Raw genomic sequence first — 27,000 nt, 5'->3', positions numbered from 1 at the left:
CGTAAATATAAATTAGTACATAGATCTTGCAGAGCTCACAACTGACAGTTGGTGAGGTGATTTTCGTGATTCATTTTCAAGTAAAATAAAAAGTAATGCTCAATCTGATGATACAGTTTATTTCCTTACACTGTTGTCTTTAAGAAATTATTTTCGTGTCCGCATCGGACACTCCCTGCAACCAATGCACCAAATGGACGGACCCTTTGCACCCGAAACACTGGTCATCGGCGGGAATTCCCGAAGCCCTCCAATTGGACCTGTAAAAAATAACTTTGTATAAATCATTTTCGCTATATTTTCTTTCAGCATACATAGGATAATTGAAAAATGCTCAGGTCTAACAAAATGGTGACGTTTCCAAACACATGTGATGTTCTTCATCATAATATACAGCAAAACGGCTACGTACGCTGACAGAGAATTCAATTTGGAATACCGGCGTCAAATTCGATGGAAATCGAATGTACCGTTATGTTCCCCGCCAATTACAGAAACACAGTTTCGAGAAAAATGTGTTTACAGCTTTGGGTTACATTTTTTGTAGTTAAGTTAAACATAAAGCTAGACACAGATCTCTGGACCATACAGAAATCCTTCCAGATCCAAACGCAGATCCTCCCTCATCTTCTTCGTAGTCAAGGCGGGTCTACGGGCCTCTTTGGCAGCTTCTGTCATCTGCTGCTCGACATATTTTTCGTCCGCTTTTATGCAGAAGTTGCAACAGGCTACTCCGATCTCAGTTCCGATCATGTTCTTAATTTTCATAATGTCTTTAAGCTGGCGTTGAAACTACATGTCAGCTATTTTTTTCCCGCTGTAAATAGTTTTCGGAGGCACTGTTTCACAAATCGCGTTGTAACTGTGTAACGGAGTTTCTGGCCAACTCAGTGCAAACACTACAATGAAACAGACATCCCAGAGAGCATTTTAAGCAATAAAAATCGATTTTTTGAAATCTTGAAGGAGGATAGAATTTTTGAAATCTTGAAAGAGGATAGAATTTCCCATCGCACTCCGGCATGAAATGCCAGAACAATCTATACCTAGGACAGACATATCTATAAACACTCTCTAACACAACGACGAGTGAATTAGAGGAATGTAACGGAAACTGGTAGATATGATGTACGCGTACAGACAAACAAATGATTACAAAAACCATTCTGCAGCCAAGGTAGCATAAAATACTTTTTTATTTAAGACGACCGGTTTCAGCAGACTATGCTGTCATCTTCAGGCCTTAAAATCTTTTTGTAGTAAAACATGTTCTTTTTACACTGATCTCGCGCACTAAATGTCAAGTGAATAAAAATAGCATATTATGGAAAATTTGTCATCACTAGAATATTTAAAAAACATAAAGCACATTGTGCAACATACATAATGTTCACAGTTGCATGTTGCGTCATAAAAATACAGCACACAATGCGGGACATATTCTAAACAGTGTACTGGAAATCAATTTATTTTCATAACGGGACGCCTTTAGTTGTCATCCCTGGTGCCCTTATAGCACAGCGGCACGTCGACGATATTGAATGACCCGTTTCGTTGCCCTTAATGGCAAGCCTTTCTGGGCTCACATTTCAGCAAGATAATGCCTGCCCGCACATGGCGAGAGTTTGTACTGCTTGTCTCCATGCTTCCCAAAACCTGGCTTGGCCGCCAAGCTTACCAGAGCTCTTCCCAAGGGAGAACATTTGGAAAATTATTTGCAGGGCCCTCCAACTAGCTCGAGATTCTAACAATGTAACGCGCCAATTGGACCGAATTTGGCACGATATCGCTCAGGTTGACATCCAACAACTCTGTCAATCAATGCCAAGCCTAATAACTGACTGTGTAAGGGCCAGAGGAGGACTATTGAGTTCTGATTGCTCAATTTTCGAAGCTCTTTTCCTTGAATAAATCATCAATGTGTTCTGGTATTGTAATCATTTGTTTGCCTGTAGAGGTACATTATATCCACCAATTTCTGTCCCATTTCGATTATTCTTTCGTGGTACATCATGTTTTTTAGTTCATTTTGTAAGCCTTCAGTCAACTTTATGGAGCAACGCAAGCAGTGGTACAAGTCCAACAAGAGCGCATTTTGTTAGTGCTAGTTGCCTACATTCAGGGGCAATATATATTCAGGGGCAAATCTAGTGTTCTCTTTTGATAGACCAGTCCTTAACCTATTGTTCTCCTAAGAGTATTATGACCTCCTGGGGGTAATCCTTCCTTTTTTGATTGACAGCTTCTTAACTTATTGTTCATCCACCCATGCCCTTAATCCTCCCAATCCTCCAACCCTTCCCCTCCCCCTTGCTGATTGAGGTATACTTTCAGGCCTAGGTTATTCGAATAGCCCCCTCTGACGGTTATCAATTTGATTGGTTATTTAATTAAATTCATCAATTAATTAACTCCTCCCCCTCTGGTAAACCCCCAATCCTACCCTGTCCTCTCCCCCTCCCATACCTGGAAATTGGCGGCTCTGTGCTGGAGAGGAAGGATCTTCCAACAGGAAATTCAATTACATAGCTGAAGCTATAGTTGGGCAGGTTTTGCATACTGGGTTCCATAGTTAAGCTCAGCTCCAGGCAGCAGCTTACTCCATACTTTCTGTAACCCTGACAAGTACCATTCATGTGATAAAAGATTAATAGTCAATTGTCAATGTAATGCGTGAGAGACAGCTTCTTGCAGATTTATTTGTGAAGAATTCAGTTTGCAGGCATTCTATCTGTCTTGCTCATTGTTCTCTACTGTTTGGGAAGATGCAGGTCTTGTAAAATATATCGAAAAGAAGTAATTAAACTGATCGCTTTTCTTTTTATTTCGATTACGCAAGGAATACCGTCATGAAGCACCCATCTCACATAGTCACACTGTTAAAAACTCGATCATGAAGCATGCACCACCCATCATTCGATCGGGCCACACATGTAGACTGCCCAGAGTGAGGGTGTCCCAGTAGCTGGCTAAAAATGGTTCAAATGGCTCTGAGCACTATGGGACTCAACTGCTGTGGTCATTAGTCCCCTAGAACTTAGAACTACTTAAACCTAACTAACCTAAGGACATCACACACATCCATGCCCGAGGCAGGATTCGAACCTGCGACCGTAGCAGTCGCACGGTTCCGGACTGCGCGCCTAGAACCGCGAGGCCACCGCGGCCGGCTGTCCCAGTAGCCTCCCATGAAGTGGCGACATGTCCATCATCTACACACACCATCGGTCATGGTTGGACCGTACCATAAACAAAGCAGCATTTACCCATAAGCCTCTGGAGAATACCGACGCATGTGAGAACTCCTACCAAGGCAAGTGTCTGTCAGCGTCCTAATTACAGATCACATTACTAAATGCCACCAACTGCGGACCACATATTGGCGTCTTTTGATCTCGTACTCTCAAACAAAGCATCAAGTGGCAGCATTCTGTTGATCAGAACATTCAACACTCGCTTCCCGTCTTTGCTTTTCGCAAGAGGCCACTCCCTGATTGTCTGTGTGAACAAACATCCCAAAACATGCAAACACATGTTTGCATCTCTCCTCAGTGATCCTATTGGCTACTGATGGAGATGAGGGAGAGCTGATGCAATTTATATAATCAAAAATATACTGAAATAAACCATTTGCACTACCCTTTCAAATTAATTGTTTAACAATTTACAGGACTCAAATAGATCACTTAAAATACTCACCTCCAACTTACAATGATCATTCTTCGCTATAAAACATATTTTCAACATTTGAGTATCACACACAAACATTATACAAATGAAGTATTGAAATTTGCACCACAAATGTGTCATAATGCTAAATATGTCCAAGATCCTGTACGCACGAACATTTGAGAGCATAAACACCATCCTCCACCACAAAGTTCTACTAAACATATCTCACGAAAAAAATGCTACCGATCACACAATCGACCGATCGCAAGGCACAGCCATTCGCCGTCTACGGCGTAGCCCCCATTTGCACTGGCCGAGAGAGAGAGAGAGAGATACCCACACCTGAACACATACCACCTGGCAGGTGGAGGTGATGGCTGGGGCACCAAGGATATGATTCGTGACTTGGGGTTGTTTTCGTTGTGACAACATCTTTTAACGATATTTGGATCTCTCGCCTACACAGAGAGAGACGAACATCATAATAAAACTAGTTGATGAAAGAATACTTAGTGGGAATATAGGCTATACCATAATTCTGTACAGGATTTTCACAACAAGTAATGATAGTTTAGCGATGTAAAAACGTGTGTATTGTCTGATTTTTCTATCTTCGAAAATATATGAATGGGACGAATCTACATTTCACGTGAGAAACATCTCTACAACAGACAGGGTGAAGTGGGCTTTTTAAACTGAGTGGTCTATCTTGGAGTGGCATTGTTTAGAACTACTGTGTACATCCAAGCTGCAGTTGCTTGTTTTGCAGTGCACCGCCTCTGGCTGCAGCAGTGCTCATGAGGATCAGCAACCAGAAGTAACGGATTAGCTCAGCCTCTAATGGGTACCAAGAATGCACTGACCTGTCTGATCTTGCCCATGGAAACGAGGACTGGCAAAGTGACCAGCATACTGGGGGACCGCGACGGAAGTGGACATTTGTGTTTTACATGAGAGAAGATTCAAAGAGATGGGACATTTGCGCTGGAGGTATTGACAACATCTGAATTCCTACCTCTCCCATCATCCCTGGATGCCCTCCATTGTCAGGAGTGGTGCACTCTGGCACTGTCATACATATGCATCCACAACTGTAGCTGTGGCGATAATTTTCACTGAACTCTATACATGGAGCTGGTGGTGCACATGAGGATGGACACAGTGCATGTGGACCTCGGCAGAGGAGTGTTTGGGGTGTGCAAGTGTTTTCAGCTATCTCCATCATCTAGTCATGAAAACTACTGCCATGGACTGGATTGTGGTTTAAGTGTGTCATGTTTAGTGCTTCTTAATACATCACAGTGGGCTCTAGCACATTGGACTCGCATTCAGGAGGATGACAGTTCAATCCCGCATCTGGCCATCCTGATTTAGATTTTCCGGGATTTCCCTAAACCGCTCCAGGCAAATGCTGGGATGGCTCCTTTGAAAGGGCATGGCCGGCTTCCTTCCCCATCCTTCCGTAATCTGATGAGACCGATGACCTCGCTGTCTGGTCTCCTCCCCCAAACAACCCAAACCCAACAGTGGGCTCTGTCTTGAAGCGGTATTTGCTGTTGTCTCTATTGTATCACATACCTTCCTCCCTCCTCCAGAAGGTAGCAGAGAGAACCAGTTTTGGTATTCTACAGTACTTTTAAAAACGCAAGCACGACATCAAATACCCGATTGATCAATTTATTGTTTCCAGTAGTTGTATTGCATGCATGCATGTGTTCAGGTGTGGTTCTCTCTCTAGGCTGGTGCAGACGAGTGCTACACTGCAGACAGTGAGTGGTGCCCGCCCTGTGATCGATAGTTTGTGTGATTGGTAGCATTTTCTTTTCATCAGATATGTTTAGTGGAACGTTGTGGTGGTAGGGGGATGATTGTGCTCTCAAACATTGGTGTGTATCAGACCATGTTATTAGCACTACAATCTATTTTTGATGGAAATTTCATTACTTGATTTGCATAATGTTTGTGTGTGATTACTTGATTTGCATAATGTTTGTGTGTGATAATCAATCATTGAAAATATATTTTATTATGAAGAAGGATCATCGTGAGGTTGAGTTGAGCGTTTTGTGCAATCTCTTTGACTTCTGTATATTATTAAGCAATTAATTTGAAAGGGTAGTGCAAATGGCTTATTTCATTATATTTTTGATATCGAAATTGCATCAGCTCTCCCTTTGTCTCCAGTAGTAGCCAATAAGAATACTGTATTCCAAGTAGAGAGGCAAGCCTACATCTGCATTTTTTGGGACATTGATTCACACAGAGAATCCGGGACTGGCCTCTTGAGAAAGACATAGACGGGAAGTGAGGCTGTAATTTCCTGATCAACAGAATGCCATCACTTGATGCTTCGTTTGGGGGCACAAGATCAAAGGAGGCTGATATGTGGTCCGTGGTCGGTGGCATTTAGTAACATGGTCTGTAATTAGGATGTTGACAGGCATTTGCCTTGGAAGGAGTTGTCACATGCATTGGTAACCCACAAGGGTTTCCCAAGTAAACACTGCTTTGTTTGCAGTTCAGACTCATGGCGCATGTAGGCCCAGCAGAGGGACATTACAAGAGGAGAAATAGAGAGCACGTGTTTTGACAGGTATTTCTCAGGTGCTTTTGTTGAGGGACTAGCGTGACATCTGGTCTCTCAGTCACAAGGCCCACGTAGATACCGGAGTGAGGCATGGCCACGGACGGACATGTTGACACTTCACGGGAGGCCGCAGGGACACCCTGACTGTGGGCAGTCTGCACAGGTGGCACGACAGTATTAGGGACGGTGCGTACTTCACAATCGAAAGATTTTTAACAGTATAATTACATGTGATAGGTGTTTCATGACTAGGGTAACCAAATGCAATTGTTTAAAAATGAGGACAAACTGCTTCAAAAAGGAGGACAAAGGAAGAAAGAAGAGGACACATCAAGTGGGTCTATTGCAGATGAGGATACCACCAGTCAGCTTTGGACAAGTCACGTGACTGCCGGGAATTACCGGTAAAACTAGTAGTTAATTGTTAGTGGTGGTCAGCTGGTGATTCCCAGAACACTATTTTTCACGAAAATTTTAAATAATTGATATTTGCATTCGCTTATAGGTTGATCAACAATAACATCGACAATCGTGGTGCCACCTACTATCACCACCTTCATGCATGTTTATAACGATGGCTGTGCCAATAGTTAAAGTATTTAAGAAAAGAGCAATAGAAAGGGGCGAATTATGCATTTAATTGTATTACGCTCAACTTTGCGAAAAAGCCAGACGCTGTAAAAATCCGGCCGGCCGCGGTGGTCTCGCGGTTCTAGACACGCAGTCCGGAACCATGCGACTGCTACGGTCGCAGGTTCGAATCCTGCCTTGGGCATGGATGTGTGTGATGTCCTTAGGTTAGTTAGGTTTAAGTAGTTCTAAGTTCTAGGGGACTGATGACCACAGCAGTTTAGTCCCATAGTGCTCAGAGCCATTTGAACCATTTTTTTGTAAAAATCCGCGCAGACACCGGACTAGGAGCTAAAAAGGAGGACATGTCCGGATTAATCCGGACGTCTGGTCATCCTATTCATGATGGTATTCCTTGCGCAATCGGAATAAAAAGAAAAGCTATATATTTAACTACTTCTTTTCAATGTCTCTTATGAAACCTACATCTTCCCAAACGGTAGAGAATGATGAGCAAGAGAGATCTAATCACTGAAAAATGAATTTCTTATAAATAGACAACATATCTTCTGCTAATTGAATTTCCTGTCATGAGATCCTTCCTCTCTGGCACAGAGCCGCCCATTTCAGGCAGGGGAGCGGGAGAGAAGAGGGTAGGGTTGGAGGATTTACCACAGTGGCAGGGGTTAATTAATTGATCAATTTAATTAAGCAGTCAGTCAAATTGATAAGAGTGAGAGGGGGCTATTCGACTAATCCAGGTCTGAAAGTGTACCTGTATCAGCGAGCAGGAGGGGGAAGAGTTGAAGGTTACCTGGGGTTCGGAGTGGAAGGGGGATTGGAGTGGGGGAGCAACAGTTTAAGGACCTGTCAATCAAAAAGAAGGATTATCCCCAGGGGGTCATAATCCTCTTAGCAGAACAGTAAGTTAAGGACCTGTCAATGAAAAACAGAGCAATAGGGTTGCTCCTGAATGTATACTTCCCCCTGAATGTAGGCAGCCACACTAACAAAATGTGCTCATGTAGGACTTGTCCCACTACTCATGCATGGTCACTTACCTCCCAACATCTGCCCACAGTGTCGATCCGATTCGCCAGCCAACGACCACCTGTGGGTATTGTGCATTGATCTCAAAAACAGCAGCTCCGGTTGGATTATGACATATTAGAACTATAACTGCTGTTATTGACGCCAGTTATGTACTGTTTAGAATCGTATAACTGGTCATCTGATAGCTATAATGTGATGGAAGTTGGCTTGAGCTTAGCACGTTTTGGCTACACTGCGTACTATATGTCTGGAGGCACTGGTAAGTGATATTTACTATGGCATTATCAGCTGTGCGGATTTCAACAGTAGCAACATTTGAAACCTAATATGTCCCTGCATGTTCTACATGTGTGGTTACAGATAGATATTTGTGTGTGTGGGTTTGGTTTCTTTTGTGGTAGATGGTTAAGTATTGCAAATGTGGGTTATCTGTCGAGGTATGTTTGGCTTGGTGACTAAGTGGAAGTCAGGTTATAAATCGAAAGGTCCTAGGATTTTTTTTCTTTAAGGAATAAAACTATGTCCTCAGATCTAGCTGTACTTTTTATTTTACTTAGAAAAACAAGTTACGAAGATCATCGATTTTTCTTGAGTTTGAAGAGGGGTACCCCCTTAAGATCTCTCATGCATTCCACGTAAGATCATCATTTTAATAACACAAAAAGATGTAGTTAGTACACACTCATGACATTATACGTTTCTTTCATATATCAAAGTTTTTATTAATGTGGAAAGTGCCAAGTTGCACAATGGTTGGGGGGGGGGGGGGGGGCACGTTGCACTGTAGGTCCCCCTACAACTGACTGGATAAGCCAGTTCAGAGAATAGAATTAGACAGTAGTTTGTCACTTGTTATTTTAATACAACCACACCTAGCAACACTACTTCGTGGCTGCTTACAGCCTTAGATTTGAACTGGTATTTGATTAGTTAGGAAGGAATTTTTGTCGCGTCTTGGATGCCCTTTGTATCTGATAATTCTTCAGTGATTTATGTGAGGAGGGGCACGCGTGTTGGCTTCATTTTCCTGGTGGCGACGTTGTTGCGAGAAGTGGCACGTTCCCAGATTCCGGAGAGCGGCGTTAGTCAGCTGGCCAGTTAGGCGGAACTCGGCTCGCAGCCGCAGAGGTGCGCCGGCGCCTGGCTACTTGCTTTCGAGGATGTCGCCTGCCCCATTAGCATTGGCTGACGACACACCAGTGAGCTGGCGGACACACAGTCACATTACGAACCTCTTGCTCACATGGACTATGGTGAAGATATCAATTTCTTTTAAAAAGGACGGCAAAAGAAGAATCTGTCGGTCTCTGGGAAGAGTGCTTACGTTACTCATAATCGTCCACAGGTATCCAGTATTATCTAAGTGAACATGGCGTATATCCAGCGTCCCTTGATGTTATTCAGCAGAGAAACTGAAAGTGATGTGATGCCCTCATTGCATCCGAACTTATTCTGTGGGAAAATATGTTAAACGTTAATTACAAGGAAGCAGGGAGTCAGAAAATAATAGGTGGCTAAAAAGGAATTCCTTCCATGGTACAAATTCGTAGAAGGCAACAGGATGCTGAAAAAAGATTCATCCGTTTTCGCAAGTCTACATCTACTACAAGAATGAAGACATAAGCTTAGAGTGAATTTTAAGTTATACGTCGATACTAAAGGTTTACCTTGGCGCCCCTTGTAAGTTGCTAATAGGAATCAAGAAGCACCAAAAATCAGTTTGTAAATTTCTCATCTAAATATTGTAAAGTAAAAGAGCGCGAAAGGTAAATGCCACAACAGTGGCAAACAATTATAGAGGATTATTCCCTTCACTTGCTCGCCCACGTACATGTGACTGCTGCCTGACACTGCAGAAAACATTCCAGGCATGCAAAGGCGAAATTCCGCAGCCTGATTTTACCTTCAGTCGACAACAAAACCAGCACGGCTCGTAGGCATACAGTTAGAATCCGCAAACCATATCAAGTTCCCAGCAAACCAAGACCGGCGTGGAAAGAATAACCACCGAAAAAAAAACAGAAATATTAACTTTTCAGAACATAAATGGAAACAGATGCAACGAACAGCATCGCTCCCACATCACTCATACTCTCGAGTTGCCATACACTGCAGACGTGTGTCCACAATCGTAGTCCGGAATTGATAATGTTGAGTGTAAAGTACGATGTTGTCAAAATTGTGAGAGTCCGTTAATATTACAGGCCTGTGATAGAAGAAACAGGCAAGGATCCAAACAGTGGAGAGAAGTGGGCGGTGGGTTGCGGAGGAATATTATTGAAGTAACAAATTATTGTCCATATATAAAAACATTTTATACATTTGATTATTATTATTAAAATCCTACGGCACCTGTGACACGTTAAATATGGATGTGACGGTAATTATTTTTGCGTGGAGGAAGGGAAAGAGAGATCCGAATCCTGGATCCACTCCTGCGAGATATCACGACCGAGATTTAGCTAGACCTTCTGGAACAATCCAATATGAGAAGCAATAGCGATGGCAATGAAGCTTGATGAATTCCTATTGTACTGGATACCACTTGCAATGCGCGAGATGCTTGATTGGAAGCTCTGCTACTGATATTTCCCCTTCACTCTACCTACCGTAAAATAATATCAAACGCACAAAGGACTTTTAGTGATAAGCGAAAGACGTTTAGCACTCAAAGAGCGATACTAACGACTCTAGCTAAGTTATCAGCAATTGTTATTCGTAAGCTTGGTTCATCTCCACCTTTGCGCTTTGGAATTTATATCATAAACAATATGTAACCTTTGTTATTGTAGCAGCTTTCAAATGCCTCCACGACTTTACCACCCAGTATCTGGCCTTCTGCTTAATGTTTAGGACGTCTTATCTCATGAACTATTAGTCGTACGTTCATATAATTTTTTTGTAGGTACAGTCATGCTCATAAGTATCCAAACGACCTGGATTGCATTTCGCCTGATTCGCATGCAACCCACATAACGCAGCTGTCTAGCAGGTCCTCTAATCGCTCCCTGGTACACTCGTTTGACTATTGAAAATGGTTCCAACAAGTCACCACTAGAAAACACTGCTCTGTATCGCAATATCTCAAGATGTTAAGTTATACCACGATACTACAAATATTAGGGAACACCTTATCACAGATAAGACCCCCTTAAGGCTTGTACGCTCACATTTATTACAATAAATGACATACCTGAAATGTTACCACTCTCATTATTACGTCAGATAGGTAATGCACGTAGTAAGTTCGTCGTATTCATGGTTTCCTCTTCAAAATAACATACCGTACTTATTATTTAACACAAAATGACATTACAAATTCAATTATTCACGAGCTGCTAGTTCAGAATATACATGAACTTCAAATGACACGACGAACCGTCTCGTTCTGCAAATGGATTCAAACCCAGTTCATGTAGACTAAGCAAAGATTTAGTGACTGACGGAAGCTAACAGTCATTCCTGACTATGCATACAGAGAGTGATATACCTCGATTTTAGACAGTATCATTTAGCAAATATCAACTTTAAATTACATAATGTAAACATTTTTAATAGACAGGAATTCCTACCAGCATATATTGTTCCTGTTAACGAACTACGAGAGATGTTAAATATTGCTTCTTCACAAGTAACTTACTTGAAATGCCTTGAGGTAAAGCTTTGTGTTGGACAGGGATTCTAACCCAGAATCTAGTCAGATTATTATCGAAGCACAATCAACTGTGCATATCTGATTTTCTCGGCAGTAACTAGGTGTTTTAACTGAAATGACGAGACGAAACAATTTTTTTCCCTTCCCAGGACTCCAACCCGACACCTGTCGCTGTTATATTCTAGAGAAAACGAACATTAAATATGGATTTGTTACACCAGCAGCGACATGTGAGAATGTTTGAACTAATTATATGACGAAGAGTTCAGTGCTGACTGGGAATCGAACCCCAGACATATCGTCGTTGACTACACACAAAGAGACGTCAGCTACCGAATTTTTCTCCACCAGCATCCTTAAACTTACAGTGATCTCTCAAATATTTCGGTGTCTCACTGGGAGTCAAAAACGTCACATATCGTTCGTGTTGACAACGAATGAAAGTACATTAAAAATCAAAATTATTATCCACCAGCAGATAGGTGTTCTCAAGCTAGAGCTCGATAATACATAATGTAAACTTCAGTAATGGGCCAGGATTCGAACCCATTCACGCGCAATATGTGGAGATGTTGAAGAGTCTGCAGTTTTGAACAAACAACAAATTGAAGTCGAGCTGTATTGTCACGAAGGGATCAAATTCCGCGTTAAGGAAGGTTGAGTTGCATTCCCAGTTCAGAACCAATTTTATCGACATATAGAAGCTCAAATAGAAGATTGAATGAGCGTCCTGTACCCTACATAGCGTCTGTTTCGACACTAGAAATAAATAACTAGTATAATAAAGGTTACTGGTGATAGAGTTGCTACATGTCGCCACTCGTGACTTTATTGTGGTTCAACCTAACGTGAACTTGTTAGAGAAGGAATATCATGATTAATGTGAATTTCAGACCACAGTGTCATTATACCTTCTTCACTTGGCGTAGCCAGAAGAGAATAGCATCTGTCTCTCCCTAGCAAAAATCATCAGCAGAAGTTGGAATCGAACCCCGACCATAAGTACATGAACCTATTAGCAATGCAACAGACCAGCGAATCCTTTGCTGATAACGCGACACTGGTTCAGAATTCTGACACAGAGGCTCCCCGTAGTAGTTTGCCGCATGTTCAGTACATTCATTTATTTGGTTGACCGAATAGCCATGAACTAGCTGCCTTAGTTACGCATTCGACTCTGTTTTGTAATCACCGAAATTAAATCACGTAACTGCCACCTACACAGAACTGCCAACAGTGTTGGATGCAGAAATTTAAATAGGAAGTGTTCCTTTCCACTTGAGCTACTCTAGTGCGCTACCTCTTTGCTGGAAATGTCATGCAGTGCAAAAGAAAAGCTGTAACTGTCTCTCAAAAGTCTAGATCCAGCCATATGCATTATCTCGCAGCACTGTGGAATGTGGAAGTTCTGGAGGCCTTGTTATTCACCTCAGGAGGCGCCAGAGCTATGTGTCAGCTAGTAGCGTAATGGTAAGCGTCGCTCACCGTAGATAAGATGTGCTACATTTTTTAAAATGCAATTCTGCTCAATTTCAAAATGGCTTCACATCTAGGCTATGCTGCCTAGAAGAGTGTTTCCATCCTGCTGACATGAGAATAGCATAATCTCCACGTCAGAACCTTGCTTCTACTTAACCATTTGATAGACTCGTATATTTCCCACCGTGACTAATATTGCAAGCTAAGCATATCATCCGTTACGACACACTCCTGGGGCTGGGAAATGTGACGACAACGTTCTGGTGGAACGAACTATCACAGGTGCAATGCGTGGGTTCAACATTCACTTTTAAGAGGAAAAAACAGATTTACTATACCTCTGGTAACCTCAAGAGAAAGACGTTATAATCCACGTTATAATCACGGTCCGTGCGGCTGTTCCCCTCAGAGGTTCGAGTCCTCCGTCGGGTATGGGTGTGTGCGTTGTCCATAGCGTAAGTTAGCTTAAGTTAGATTAAGTAGTGTGTAGGCTTACGAATCGATGACCTCAAAGGTTTGGTCCCATAATACCTTATCACATATTTCCAAAATTTTCTATTACGTTAGATGCAAGTTCTGTTAAATGCACAAACATGAAAAATATAATTGGTTGTTATCCTTACTCAATAGAGCATTCTTCATCATGAACAAAGGCAAGAGTTTCCTGTTATTATTGATAAATACGGTTGTTATTTCTGAATAAGACAGCCGGCCAGTGTGGCCGTGCGGTTCTAGGCGCTTCAGTCTGGAACCGCGTGACCGCTACAGTCGCAGGTTCGAATCCTGCCTGGGGCATGGATATGTGTGATGTCCTTAAGTTAGTTAGGTTTAAGTAGTTCTAAGTTCTAGGGGACTGATGACCTCAGATGTTAAGTCCCACGGTGCTCAGAGCCATTCTGAATAAAACAAACATGTTTATATGAGGTTGAGGAAGTATTGAAGCGATGTCTGACTATATTTTTTTGCGTTCCTTTTTCCTTTTTACTTTACCTTTCTGTTGATGAAACTGCGTTTTCTATCGCTGTATGTTAAGCCTGTGTTGTTTTCTTTATTTTTACTACAAGGTCCCTCTGTTTACCGTTATAGATGAACAATTTTCGAATAAAACCTGAATTAAACATTGTCAGCTACAGATTTGCTATGAATACTGTTTCTTTTTAAGTAACAGACAGGAGAATATCTATGGACAATAGAAATGATCCATAGGTTACTCGGCCCTTTACATATCCTCACTCAATTTCCAGACGGTTCACCCCTTGCGATTGTTATGATGATCTAGTAAGAGAGCGGCCGTCTACGTAAAGAAATCGGTCGTTATGAGGTAACGCCCAATGGGTATGCAACACACCTAACGTAGAGGTAAGACAGGTGGAGCTTTAACTAAGCAAAGCTCCTGTGACAACTACTACAGCCTACACTTACCTACGGTAGTCTGCAGTACCCAATGGTAGTTTTACAACTCTGCACAGCTGTCATGGTGCCTTCGAGTACTACTACAGGTCACATGCAAGTCCATGTTAATGTCGCCCCCATACCACAGCGTCTGCGGTGCGCTGCATGCTGCGAGCAGGCGTTGGATTGGATGATGGAGAATCCAGACACGGCATGACTGTAGACCTGATGTATCAAGAAACGTGTTTCATCCAAGCAGGGGCACTTTTTCATTAGTCCACAGGTTCGACTAGATAATCCCCACTGCATTCGTAATTGTCAGTGTTGTTACATCAACATGGGAACACGTAGGGAAACCCCATACTGAAAAATGTGAACGGAACGTTGACCTCTGAAACTCTTGTGCTTCCACTAGCACTGCACACGGTCGTCAGATCTCCCACGGATCGTCGCCCATCCGGTTTTGCAGAACGGACAAGCCTCTGGTCTGGCCTTCACTTTCTATTCACCTTGTCGCCCTGTGATTTCACCGTCCATCACTTTCCATAGATGTGACACGACAGAAGTACGCGAACAGCTGATCAGCTTCGTCTTTTCCGAGATATTCGTTCCCAGGCGCCGGGCTCTAGCAGTCTACCCTTTGTCAAAGTCGTTTATGTCAGGGAATTTTCTCGTTTGCGTCCCGTTTCGTTAGAGAGACTCCCCACACGCCTCTGCGCTACTTTTATAATTTTCTCTACTCTACGCAACTCTATACCAGAGGGCATATAGTCTTTGTGCAAGCGGGCAAACTATAACATTGTCCGTCACCAGGAGACAAATAGTGTGTGTGCACTGTCTGTATTCGGTAAATTTAAATAAATTCAGCAGGAGATGGAGGTAGAGGAGTGGACAAAAATAGGGAAACACAAAAAACACGATACATTGTCATGCCTAATCGAGTGTAAGAAAACAGTTGGTATGGATGAATACATTTCCTGTCTGTTTTTCAAGGGAATCTTATATCACTTTTCCTGCAAAATAGTGGCCAGTTCAGGTAGCAGTGATAGAGGTCAACAGCGATCACGCACCCTTCTCTCCAAAGCAGAAACAGAGGCTCAGTAATATTGAGATTTGGTGATTTTTAGTGGCGAGCGAAGATGCTGCACGAATAATGCACTCACATCTACACAAAACACTGTTATGTCCACGATTGGCTCTTGTAACGTATTGAGGACACTGCACAGGTGGCGTTCATAGTTAAATACAACAGTGTACGTGCAACTTGGCTCGTATCTTCATTTATGTTAACATATATATTTCTTGCGGCGTTCCCATATCTTGGTCCAATCCTTGTATAATCCTCTGAAAAGCGCAGTGGGAACATAAATGAGTGTGGTTGGTGACGGTTATTTGCGTATTTTATTTTATATTCGTAACATTCACAATTCGGCTAACCTAAATTGAACGCATTTAAAGCTACAATAATTAGCGAAAATGGTAATTTATGAACTAAATTCATTCATTTTACAAGTGGTTTATTGAAACTGGTAACTTGCAACGCAAATATTCCGGAAATGGAAAGTGCTATTGACGTTCCGTTTTCACAGAATGCGTTGGTAGTCAGGGGCTCTTATTGCTAGCTAATACACAGATAGTAATAATACTTAGAAAGTGTATGTTTTACTATGTTTTACACACATATATATATACACTTTTTTAAATGGAACAATGTGTATCGATATTAACAAAGTAAATGTAGGGAAATTAGAATACCAGTGGCGTTTGTTGCAGGATTCTAGTGCGAGTTGTTTAAAAGCTATCGTATTTTGAAAAGTTTCCAAGTGGACACTTGTTTGTGTCATCCAACCTGCGAAGTTGCTAAGTAAGAAGTTGTTATGTCTGCTTATAGTGTGCTTGTGCGTTCCTCGAATGCATTGCAAGTTGCTAGTCAGTTAGTTCAAATGTGTGTGAATTCCTAAGGGACTAAACTGCTTAGGTTATCAGCCCCTACACTTACACACTACTTAATCTAACGTTAACTAACTTATGCTAAGAACAACACGCACACACACACACCCATGCCCGAGGGAGGACTCCAACCCCCGGCGGGAGGGGCCGCGTAGTCCGTGACATGATGTCTCAAACCATGCGGCCACTACGAGGGGCAATCAGTTAGTGTGTCGCAGTCTAAACAGTAGGTTGGGACTGGACGATGAGATTTACCAATGCAGAAAATGCCGACATGTTCATGGCGTATGGAGAGTGTAGGGAGAATGCAGTTTGTTCTTGTACGCTGTATGCGGCAAGATATCCCAACAGATGTCGACAACCATTTCGGCAATTATTTCTCAACCTCTTCACCCAGTTACATGAAAGTGGTAGTGTAACACCTAGACAACGTAACATAAGGAAACAAGTGACGGCAGAAGAGGCTGCTGTTGCAATTGATCCGCACTTTAGCTTATGCGCAATCGCACGAGGAAGCGGCATGAGTCAGGCTAATTCTCCATCGACATAGGTTCCATCCCTGTCACATCTCTCTCCATCAAGAGGTGCATCGAAACGATTACTTAACTTCTGTACATGGACATTAAGACAGAATTGTCCAGATGTATCATGTATCTCGTTTACTGATGAAGCCACAGTAACCAATTATGGTCATGTAAAGAGCCGCAACATGCATTATTCGTCAGATTACAATACCTGTTGGCTTTCTCAGGTGGAACGTCAGCGTCCACAGAGTGTAAACGTATGGTGTGGCTAGCGAACTATCAGCTCATAGACCCGTTCTTCGTACACGGAACACTGAAAGTGCACAAGTATCGCAGCCTCCTAACAGACCATCTTCCACGGATGCAGGAAGACGTTCCTCTGCAGATTAGGAGAAACCTCTGATATCAACATAATGTCTGTCCATCCCACACTGCACGAAGTGCTGCAGCATCTTTTCACGAATGACGTACTACTGCAGTCTGCTTGGGCTTCTTGCTGAAATGCTAGCTCATGTACAGTAATCATTCCACATCAGACTGGAAGCGTGTATTGTCCCTGCCGGAGGTCATTTTGAACACAACCTGCTATGCTCAGCTGTCTCGTTACGTAGCTGGTATTTGCACTTGTGTATTTCTCTAGTGCGTACTACCACAGGTACTGTGCAGGCGTCGGTATGGGAAATATTCAAAATACGATACCTCGTAAACGACTCGCACTGGAATCCTGCTTCTAATGCATCCTGTTTTTAGTTTGATGGTAGCACGCATTGTTTCATTTAAAAAGTGTAAGTTTGCACAAAGATTACATTTTCTAAGTATTATTAGAATCTGTTGTTCGGCTAACAGCGGACTACCAATGCATTCTGTGAAAACCGCACTTCAATAGTACTTCCCATTTCTGTAATATTTACGGTGCAAGTTTTAAATGATTCACCCTGTATATTACTACGCTGTTTACACATAATTACATATAACACACGATTTTTCACAACATATCATGATACACAGTACGTAAGCTCTGGAGATATACTTACCACAAGATTTTACCATACAGTTGTATGCCATATATAATCATTCTTAATTATAAATCAGTGGCGTAACACTGGTACTTGGTCCAACACTAGTTTACTTTTTGTTAATAAGATACATAAAGTGTATTATTATGATTAGTTATTTATGAGATGAACTAGAAAAGTCAGCTTACTATTTGTCCGTGTACTGCGACACACTTTACAGCTTATTTTCTGAAAAAATTGTTTAGGATTGCAGGGAAAGTCTACTCAGATTTGATGCTTTGTAGGTTTCTTGGCAGTGTCCGTATCAATTTGAATTGGAATGTAACAATAACCTAAAAATTATGCACTAGGCAAGAAATAAAGTATGTCATATTAGTTGAAACAAAAGGCAACCAAAAGGCGTTTTCACGTAAATACTTCAACAGTGATAGCGGCTTTAAACCAAATAATATGCCGTGTGTGCTTTTCCGTATTATTAAATAGCTAACTGGTACACGGTCCCTGTTGCAGGTTGCCTATTTAATGGCGTCCGGGGGCAACAAAAATTTGATTTTCAATATTTCACATAATCAGTGACTGAATGTAACAATTTAAAATGCTGTCGTAATGTACTCATTAAGAGCCAGAATATTATGTTAATGGTTTAAAATAGTAAACAATGTTCAAATGTGTGTGAAGTCCTAAGGGACCAAACTGCTAAGATCGTTGGTCCCTAGACTTACACACTACTTAAACAAACTTATGCTAAGAACAACACTCACACACTCATGCCCGATGGATGACTCGAACCTCCGACGGGAGGGATCGCGCAATCCGTGACATGGGGCCTCTAACGTCGCGGCTGACACAGTTTGATAAGTATTACAGTTGGAAACCGTGTATATGTCTTGAGGCAGGTAGCTAACGAACACAAGTTACCCAGATTATGTCACACAGTATTTGGGAATGAGAGCAGTTAGCAACTTCCAACATACTATAAACATAATTTCAATTTTTTTTCCGAACTCTTTCTCGCTTACACTACTAACATCAAATGTTAAACGCATTAACTCATTTGTAACCAAACGTTTGACGCTGGTTTATACATGCGAGTCCGATTGTTTAAAGAATCGGAATTGGCGGGTTGCCTGGTGTTAACGGAACGCCAATGATGGGTGCGGCGGGAATCCCCTACGCAGTTAGGCAACCCCTGAAATATATTGTGCAATACATTTGAGGGGCAGAATTCCATAGGATGAAGAGAGACTAATAAGAGGCCACGACGTTGGATCTTGATCAAACTTTGTACACTTTTAATAGTCCATTAGGACAATATAACGTGTAAGTGGTAAGGCGTGCTACTTAGGCGATTTCGAGAAAATCGCAAAAGTTTCACACGTCAGTGACGTATCTTTGCGTTGCGACCGTGAGCCTGGGCTGACAGAGGTCGTTCAAGCTCCGTAATCGGTCGGTCGAATGGCTCTGAGCACTATGGGACCTAACATCTGAGATAACCACTCCTCTAGAACTTAGAATTACTTAAACTTAACTAACGTAAAGACGTCACACACATCCATGGATTCGAACCTGTGACCATAGCTGTCGCGCGGTTCCAGACTGAAGCGCTTAGAACCGCGCCACAACAGACGGCAATCGGTGGGTCGCTGGATCGAGTTCATTCATTTTTATTTTTTTCAACACTAGGCGTATTATATTGCATATATTACACTCGAAAGGTAATATGATGAGAAGACACGTGTATTTGCATGAACTTATGAATTTCCATTGTTATTTGGCTGTTTATTAATTTTTATTACTACAACCAATATTATGCGACTTTTATTTCTATAGGCAAGCTAAAAACTTTATTAAGTGCATTCTGAATTGTTTAATGTTTGACTGACAATGAACGAGAAATTAATTCTCTTAAAGATACTATTAAAATACATTTAATACTTCATCGCCAGTTCTAGGCATCAATGGTTACGAAATTGTTGAGTTATGTATGGTTTCACCCAAATTGCCATAAGAAAGAAAATTTTTCAAAATGTCAATGAGCTTTGTTTTTACTTACAAACTCTGAAGATTCTTTGTGCAAGCGTAAATCTGCATTCTTTCGATGTAGTAGATGAGGTTTTAATTTATGTTTTCCATGTCTCTATGAAAAATATCATCCTGCAATTTATAATGTTGGAAGCACATCCAACGACTAATCGTATATTATACTCATATCGTGACATATTGTAATGTTTGATTTGGTCTTTCCACGTCTGTCCCTCGTCCTTGAAAGCTGTGTCTGCATATCGAAGCGTCCATGTGCAAAGCAGTTCTTGGTACCCTAATCTATTGGTAGTATAAGGTATTTCGGAAATCCCGACAGGCATACATTTTTAGAATAACTTATGAGTTTCGTCATTTACTTGTCGATGTAATATTTGTTGTGAAAATAAAAGTTATCAAAGAACCAAATAACACTTCAAATTCAATAAACGTTCGTGTAAATACGCGTGTCTTTTCATCATATTACTTTTCAAATGTAATATGTATGAAATAATATGACTAACGTTGAAAAAAAGAAAAACGTGATAGGGACTTGATCCACCGATCATTCAGCTAGAACGCCAACCACAAAATCGCCACCACATCGTGTTAAAGAGTGCAACGCACAGGTACATCCCTGACGCGACTGTCTCATCTATGTAGAACGCTTTACTACTTTCATATTATGTTGTCATAATGGACTACTAAAAGTTTACAAAGTCTGAAGTAAATCCGAGATTTAAGCATCGTAGCTACCCCTTGTAAGTCTATTTACTTCAGGCTAAATCAGTTCAATGAATATGTCATGATCAATCAGAATTTGTGTTGGACAAGGATTAGAACCCAAATCATCTGCTTAGATCGAGTATTTTCATTGTGTCCTTCCATTTGGTTCCATCTCTTTCGGCGCGTTTCATTCCAATTATGGGTTGGGTGGAGAGAGACGGGAAGGGGGGAGGGCAGCCACGGTGGTCCGTCATGTTCTTTCCTCTGCCGTTGGAAAACCCTCATTTAATCAGCTAGCAAAAATTCGAGGAAAACAGAAGTGACTGAGAAAGTTTAGCTCTGTCGTAGAAGCTCTCCCGAATTACCTAGGTGGTTAAGATGACTGCTTACGATGAGCAGGATTTGAATTCCGATCTGGCATAAATTTTCACTCGTTTATTTTGATTTCGATCCCACTGATATTATATATGAAATTCAGTGAATTTAATGCTATTAATGTATGTCAGTTTATTATACAACGTTAATGCTTCAGCATGTCATGATGCTTGGCATTTTCCTGTAAATTGGTTACGTTTACTAATATTATGTCTCCAATCTCGTCGTCAAATATGTGATGTCTAGAAAACCTGCGTACTCGGATCCCTAGACAATTCAAACAAGTCGTATTAATGAGTTTTACAAAGTAAATGATAATACTTAAATTTGACAACTACAAAGATGTGTCGCAAACAAAGGGCGACATACAAAATAAGCAATCTTCTTCAGTAGAGACAATTCCAAGTCTGTGCTAGATATAGAGCACAAGCGAAATAAGTTGAGTTCACAGTGCTATACAAGTGCCTAATCTTGAATCTGCGCCAGTCGGTCGTGACGCTTATGTTCTCTTCACATACGGGCCGCTGCTGTCGCGTTGTCGTCCTGGAGAGGGGTCGGTCAGCGTGTTATTGGCTGACGTCTTCTCACAACCATCTCTTTTCATCATTCCCGCGTGGCGTGTCGGTGCTTGACTTTGCGCCTAACAAGTAACTTGAACCAATCAGAAGCAAAGGAAAGATTTTAAATAGCTCGTATATATGGTAATCAGGTGATTAAACTTCACAACTGAGTATATGCAACATGCCACACCTTTTTTTTCCTGGCATCCTTCCAAAACTTTCGAGACATTCCTGGTGAGCGTCTGCTTGTCACCGATGTGGAAATTGTTGATGTGGCCAGATGCCTTTTTTTTTGTCATTTGTTACGTGAGGTGGTACTACAACACCACCCTATTGTAGTAATAATTACAGTCATAGAGCTTTTTAAGAAAGAGAATATACTACATCAAATACAGTAAACGAAATGAAATTAGTATAAATACGTAGCTGAAGATCACGAGTTCAAGGTTTCGTGGATGTCTCGGAAAAACTTCAGAATGTTGTCAGTTTCTTGTCGTGCATCCTAACATGAATAATTACATTACATTGAATCTGCTCGGTGCCAACCGGAGTTAGGCGTCGTAGTACTACCCTACTCTGTGTTTGCCCGTGTAGCTTGCCGCTAATCCAACTTTAATATGAAATTCCACACACTTGAGTGCATTTTAAATGTTTTATGGTATGTTTCTGAGACGTAGATGCAAAACTAACTAGGCATTCGCTTAACCAGGTGGCGGAAACGTGGTGGATGTAATATAAGTACTTGTGTGTGTGTGTGTGTGTGTGTGTGTGTGTGTGTGTGTGCGTGCGCGCGCGCACTCCCGAGCGCTTTTCTGCGTGTACGCTCTTAGGGTTATTAACTCATTGTGTCTGACGTTAATGAAACTAAGTGTCAGGACGTTTTTCCTAACTAACCACTCCCACTAGGAGTCAATGCTCTTCTAATGTAGTGGTCATGGCACTATCCGTCTAGAGCTTACAGTGGGCTGTGGAAAAACATGGAAAGGGAGCATACAAAGAGCTTCGGGAGTGCTACAAATTATGACAGAAGGAGTAAAATGTGACGAAGGGCTAAACAGACTAAAAGAAAGAAGTCTCTTGAACTTCTTTCCCCGAAAAAAAGAAAGTTAGACATACATGTGCTAAGGTGTCTACAAAAATTTAACTTGGCAATGGAAGCAGCAGTAAACGGTAAAATTTGAAGGGCAGACAAAACCTGGAGTATTTAAAACACAGTATTCAGGATTATGAGTGTTTTTATAAAAACGAACACGTAAAAAGGAGGAGAACGGTAGCAAAGCAATTGAAAAACCAACGCCTTAAGAGGAATGTGTATCTAAATAATTTGTTGCTCTATGTTGTAGAGAAAGATTCTCCACTTAATTTCCGTTATAATGTAATTTATTCTCGCAAACGTTTCGGTTCGCTGGGATATGTAGTTCGTAAGAAAGACTTTTTTTTTATTTCGAAAGATTTGAACCTTTACTCCAGAGGAGTTGATCCATGGTCCGCTTCGAATGGCCGATGCTGTTTCATATCTGCTTTGCACCTTTATTATAGTGCGTTTGTACATGGTGTCTCCATATATTTTGTCTTATACTGGTCGTCGAGCAGATGCGCAAAACTATAGACCTACATCTCTGACGTCGATCTGTTGTAGAATTTTAGAACATGTTTTTTGCTCGAGTATCATGTCGTTTTTGGAAACCCAGAATCTACTCTGTAGGAATCAACATGGATTCCAGAAACAGCGATCGTGTGAGACCCAACTCGCTTTATTTGTTCATGAGACCCAGAAATTATTAGATACAGGCTCCCAGGTAGATGCTATTTTCCTAGACTTCCGGAAGGCGTTCGATACAGTTCCGCACTGTCGCCTGATAAACAAAGTAAGAGCCTACGGAATATCAGACCAGCTGTGTGGCTGGATTGAAGTTCTTAGCAAACGGAACACATCACGTTGTTATCAATGGAGAGACGTCTACAGACGTTAAAGTAACCTCTTTCGTGCCACAGGGGAGTGTTATGGGACCATTGCTTTTCACAATATATATAAATGACCTAGTAGATAGTGTCGGAAGCTCCATGCGGCTTCTCGCGGATGATGCTGTATTATACAGAGAAGTTGCAGCATTAGAAAATTGTAGCGAAATGCAGGAAGATCTGCAGCGGATAGGCACTTGGTGTAGGGAGTGGCAACTGCCCCTTAACATAGACAAATGTAATGTATTGCGAATACATAGAAAGAAGGATCCTTTATTGTATGATTATATGATAGCGGAACAAACACTGGTAGCAGTTACTTCTGTTAAATATCTGGGAGTGGCTTGCGGAGTATGAATGTAGATGTAGATGTAAAGACACCAGCTACAAAAGGTGTTTCTCGATATGCCTGTTTTATGTTCAAGATAGTTCATGCTTCGTACGCCTGAGTCTCCCATACGCAATCATTAGTTACTGTAGAGGGGTTTCACCGACTTATATTAATATTTGATTGTAAATTTTCTTGGCCTGATTTAGTAGCTGTTTCTTAGAATTGTTTAATGTACTGTAACATACGTAGACATTTGTCCATTTGCAGGACTATTTCCTGTCACATTTTGTTTACAATTTACGTTGCGCTAGGTAGTTTTGAGGCAGCTCGTCTCTAGCGCTCGCGCATGCGCTCGGCCGCTGGCCGAGCTTCGCTGCGGAGTTGCTCCCGACGTCTAGTTTCCTTGTTGGCTACGTGTGACTCTTATGCCTGGCTCGGCGTACTCCATCTATCTACGTTTATCTTGTTGCTTTTAGTACTGACAGACATAATCATATAAGTGTGCGTCTTTATTCTGTATTAGTTTTATTCTGTGGCATGTCCAACGTTTGGCCCTCAAAGTAATTTAATTTTTGTAACCATCACGTACCGCCATGAACCATGGACCTTGCCGTTGGTGGGGAGGCTTGCGTGCCTCAGTGATACAGATGGCCGTACCGTAGGTGCAACCACAACGGAGGGGTATCTGTTGAGAGGCAAACGTGTGGTTCCTGAAGAGGGGCAGCAGCCTTTTCAGTAGTTGCAAGGGCAACAGTCTGGATGGTTGACTGATCTGGCCTTGTAACAATAACCAAAACGGCTTTGCTGTGCTGGTATTGCGAACGGCTGAAAGCAAGGGGAAACTACGGCCGTAATTTTTCCCGAGGGCATGCAGCTTTACTGTATGGTTAAATGATGATGGCGTCCTCTTGGGTAAAATATTCCGGAGGTAAAATAGTCGCCCATTCGGATATCCGGGCGGGGACTACTCAAGAGGATGTCGTTATCAGGAGAAAGAAAACTGGCGTCCTACGGATCGGAGCGTGGAATGTCAGATCCCTTAATCGGACAGGTAGGTTAGAAAATTTAGAAAGGGAAATGGATAGGTTAAAGTTAGATATAGTGGGAATTAGTGAAATTCGGTGGCAGGAGGAACAAGACTTTTGGTCAGGTGAATTCAGGGTTATAAATACAAAATCAAATAGGGGTAACGCAGGAGTAGGTTTTATAATGAATAAAAAAATAGGAGTGCGGGTAAGAATCCTGGAAATACTAAAGGGTATCAGATAGATTACATAATGGTAAGACAGAGATTTAGGAACCAGCTTTTAAATTGTAAGACATTTCCAGGGGCAGATGAGGACTCTGACCACAATCTATTGGTTATGAACTGTAGATTAAAACTGAAGAAACTGCAAAAAGGTGGGTATTTAAGGAGATGGGAACTGGATAAACTGACTAAACCAGAGTTTGTACAGACTTTCAGGGAGAGCATAAGGGAACAATTGACAGGAATGGGGGAAACAAGTACAGTAGAAGAAGAATGGGTAGCTCTGAGGGATGAAGTAGTGAAGGCAGCAGAGGATCAAGTAGGTAAAAAGACGAGGGCTTGTAGAAATCCTTGGGTGACAGAAGAAATATTGAATTTAATTGATGAAAGGAGAAAACATAAATACACAGTAAATGAAGCAGGCAAAAAAGAATACAAACGTCTCAAACATGAGATCGACAGGAAGTGCAAAATGGCTGATCAGAGATGGCTAGAGCAGAAATGTAAGGATGTAGAGGTTTATCTCACTAGGGGTAAGATAGATACTGTCTACAGAAAACTTAAAGAGACCTTTGGAGAAAAGAGAGACACTTGTATGAATGTCAAGAGCGCAGATGGAAACCCAGTTCTAAGCAAAGAAGGGAAAGCAGAAAGGTGGAAGGAGTTTATAGAGGGTCTATACAAGGGCGATGTACTTCAGGACAATATTATGGAAATGGAAGAGGATGTAGATGAAGATGACATGGGAGATACGATACTGTGTGAAGAGTTTGACAGAGCACTGAAAGACCTGAGTCGAAACAAGGCCCCGGGAGTAGGCAACATTCCATTGGAACTACTGACAGCCTTGGGAGAACCAATCCTGACAAAACTCTACCATCTGGTGAGCAAGACGTATGAGACAGACTTCAAGAAGAATATAATAATTCCCATCCCAAAGAAAACAGGTGTTGACATGTGTGAAAACTATCAGTGTAATAAGTCACAGCTACAAAATACTTAGGCGAATTCTTTACAGACGAATGGAAAAACTGGTAGAAGCCGACCTTAGTGAAGATCAGTTTGGATCCGCAGAAATATTGGAACACGTGAGGCAATATTGACCCTACGACTTATCTTAGAAAGTAGATTAAGGAAACGCAAACCTACATTTTTGGCATTTGTAGATTCAGAGAAAGCTTTTGGCAATGTTAACTGGAAAACTCTCTTTCAAATTCTAAAGGTGGCAGGGGTAAAATACAGGGAGCGAAAGGCTATTTACAATTTGTACAGAAACCAGATGGCAGTTTATAAGAGTCGAGGGACATGAAAGGGAAGCAACGGTTTGGAAGGGAGTGAGACAGGGTTGTAGTCTCTCCCCGATGTTATTCAATCTGTATATTGAGCAAGCAGTGGAGGAAACAAAAGAAAAATTCGGAGTAGGTATTAAAGTCCATGGAGAAGAAATAAAAACTTTGAGGTTCGCCGATGACATTGTAATTCTGTCAGAGACAGCAAAGGACTTGGAAGAGCAGTTCAACGGAATGGACAGCGTCTTGAAAAGAGGATGCAAGATGAACATCAACAAAAGCAAAACGGGGATAATGGAATGTAGTCGAATTAAGTCGGGTGATGCTGAGGGAATTAGATTAGGAAATGAGACACTTAAAGTAGTAAAGGAGTTTTGCTATTTGGGGAGCAAAATAACTGATGATGGTCGAAGTAGAAAGGATATCAAATCTAGACTGTCAATGGCAAGGAAAGCGTTTCTGAAGAAGAGAAATTTGTTAACATCAAGTATAGATTTAAGTGTCAGGAAGTCGTTTCTGAAAGTATTTGTATGGAGTATAGCCATGTATGGAAGTGAAACATAATGTGGACAAGAAGAGAATAGGAGCTTT

The 27,000-nt window shown here is 41.6% G+C and overlaps 1 protein-coding gene across 1 annotated transcript in view; it reads right to left on the bottom strand.

Moving 5' to 3' along the window:
• Positions 1-203: 203 nt before the first annotated feature.
• LOC126278344 (ATPase family protein 2 homolog) overlaps positions 204-27,000 on the bottom strand; it is a 169,145-nt gene continuing 142,348 nt past the window's right edge. The window contains exon 11 of the mRNA XM_049978384.1: positions 204-260. The gene's annotated coding sequence lies outside the window, so the exon portion shown is untranslated. The remainder of the gene's footprint in view (positions 261-27,000) is intronic.

This window comes from Schistocerca gregaria, chromosome 6, assembly GCF_023897955.1.
Source record: "Schistocerca gregaria isolate iqSchGreg1 chromosome 6, iqSchGreg1.2, whole genome shotgun sequence".
Taxonomy (NCBI): domain Eukaryota; kingdom Metazoa; phylum Arthropoda; class Insecta; order Orthoptera; family Acrididae; genus Schistocerca; species Schistocerca gregaria.
This window is presented reverse-complemented; position numbering and strand designations above follow the sequence as displayed.